Source organism: Saccopteryx leptura, chromosome 2 (genome assembly GCF_036850995.1).
Source record: "Saccopteryx leptura isolate mSacLep1 chromosome 2, mSacLep1_pri_phased_curated, whole genome shotgun sequence".
Taxonomy (NCBI): Eukaryota; Metazoa; Chordata; class Mammalia; order Chiroptera; family Emballonuridae; genus Saccopteryx; species Saccopteryx leptura.
In genome coordinates this window covers 41,868,376-41,870,643 of record NC_089504.1, presented here as the reverse complement: position 1 = coordinate 41,870,643, position 2,268 = coordinate 41,868,376, and the positions used below count along the sequence as shown (strand labels likewise).

The 2,268-nt window shown below is 44.0% G+C and overlaps 1 non-coding gene and 1 pseudogene across 1 annotated transcript; both read left to right on the top strand.

Moving 5' to 3' along the window:
• The first annotated feature begins 770 nt into the window (after nt 1–770).
• On the top strand, nt 771–1,308 carry LOC136391301 (V-type proton ATPase subunit G 1 pseudogene; annotated as a pseudogene).
• A 242-nt stretch (nt 1,309–1,550) lies between these two features.
• On the top strand, nt 1,551–1,626 carry TRNAH-GUG (transfer RNA histidin (anticodon GUG)). Its single transcript has one exon. It is a non-coding gene; the product is annotated as a tRNA-His (tRNA).
• The last annotated feature ends 642 nt before the right edge of the window (nt 1,627–2,268 follow it).

Genomic DNA, 2,268 nt, shown 5'->3' with positions numbered 1-2,268 from the left:
CCTTCTTATTCTTTTTCTTTTTCTGCTTCTGGATGGCAAAAATGTAGAGTGGAAGCTCTCTTCTCAGCTTTGACCAAGAGGTAGAAATGTTGGAGAAAAAGCCTTCCTTGGTGTACCGAATGGGGTGTGTAGGAGGGCTAGGTAGGCTATGGAATTTACCAAAAGAGCTTTAAGATGTCCTGATGGTTTCATTACATCTGCCATCCTTGGTACCAAAGGATTGGAGAAAACCATAGAAAGCTGTTCTTAGTTCCACAATCAAGCTAAGTAAGAAAGATTTTTTTTTAACTAAAAAAATTGAAATTTGTGGTAAAATACACATAAAATTTATCATCTTCACCATTTTTAAGTGTACAGTTAAGTGGTATGAAGTACCTTTACATTGTTGGGCTACCATCTCCACTATCCAGCTCTAGAAGTTTTTTATCTTCTGAATTGAAACTCTGTCCCCATGAAACACTAACTCCTCCATCCTCCCTCAGGCTGCTGACAACCATCATTCTACTTCTTGTTTTTTATAAATTTGGCTATTCTAGGTACCATATAAGTGGAACCATATGCTATTTATCTTTTTATGACCAGCGGTTTAGCATAATGTGTTCGAGGCTGATCCATGTTCAAACATGTGTCAGAATTTCCATCTCTTTTTTTAATTGAATTTATTGGGTGACATTCGTGGATAAAATTATATAGGTTTCAGGCATACAATTCTATAATACATCATCTGTATATTGTACTGTGTTCACCAATCCAAGTCAAGACTTCTGGAAATGCCTGTGAAACCTTACCAGCAGGAAAAACAAGTTGGAGAGAGATATCGATGTTTTGATAATATTTCAGTCAAAACACAAAAGCTCCCACATATGCCTATATTTATGTATGGAAAAGAGGAAAGGTATGAAGGAATACACACTATGCTGTTAATGGACAGGATTTATCCAACCAAAAAAAGGTCTGCAAGGCAGTCACTACCTCCGCGGCCAGGCTGTCGCAAGGCATCCAGCAAGCTGTGGCAGGTCCAGAAGCCGGCTGCTGGGAAGGTGTCTGAGGCAGCAAGTAAAACAACTGAGGCGGAAGCAGGCCAGAGGCTCAGGCTGAAACTGCGCAGTACTGCCTGCAGAGGTAGGTGGAGTTCAAGGCCAGGGAAACCAGGGATCGGGTATCCCATGGTAGTTGCAGCACTTAAGTGATGGATACCCAGGAGTGGATGACATATTTCCCACAGAACAGGGATGAAGACCTGGCTAACCTCTTGGTCTTTGTGACATCTGTCCAGAAATTCATGAAAACTATCACATAAATGGGTAGGGGAAGAAGAAAGATGCGCCTGCTCCATGATTTGGCATTTTAGATGCCTCCATGGAATAGGAAGCTTTTGCAAAGCTTCAGTTTTATTCTCATGAAAAGGCATTAAGTTATTTCTGTCTATTGTAGAGTAGGTCCTTTTAATTTTGGAGAACAGCAAATCTAGTTTCTTTGTACAAACCTAGAGCTTATCCAAAGAGTTCATCTTTTTACCTCTTATTTCTTTTTTTAAAAAATTTTTATTGGCCCTGGCCAGTTGGCTCAGTGGTAGAGCATCGGCCTGTGGTGCAGGAGGCCTGGGTTCGATTCCTGGCCAGGGCACACAGGAGAAGCACCCATCTGCTTCTCCACCCCTCCCCCTCTCCTTCCTCTCTGTCTCTCTCTTCCCCTCCTGCAGCCAAGGCTCCATTGGAGCAAAGTTGGCCTGGGTGCTGAGGAAGGTTCTATGGCTTCTGCCTCAGGTGCTAGAATGGCTCTTGCTGCAACAGAGCGACGCCCCAGAGGGGCAGAGCATCGCCCCCTGGTGGGCATGCCAGGTGGATCCTGGTCAGGTGCATGCGGGAGTCTGTCTGACTGCCTCCCTGTTTCCAACTTCAGAAAAAAAAAATAGTAATTTTTTAAATTGATTTAAATTTATTGTGCTTATATAGATTCAAGTGGCCCACCAAATATATCTCCCTCCCCCCACCCCATGTTCCCCTTGATACCCCCTTTGACTCCTTCCCCAACGCCCTCCCCCTTCCCTTCAGGATTTGCTGTCCTGCTCTCTATAACGATGTGTTATGTATATATAATTTCACTAATCTCTTTCCCTTCTCTGATCCCATCCTCTCCTCCCCTATCCCTCTGACCACTTTCCCTCTGGTCCCTTTGATCTCACCTCTACTTCTATTCCGTTCCTCAGTTCACGTTGTTGGAGTGTCGGTCTGGCTTGCAAGAGTCCCGGGTTTGATTCCGGCCAGG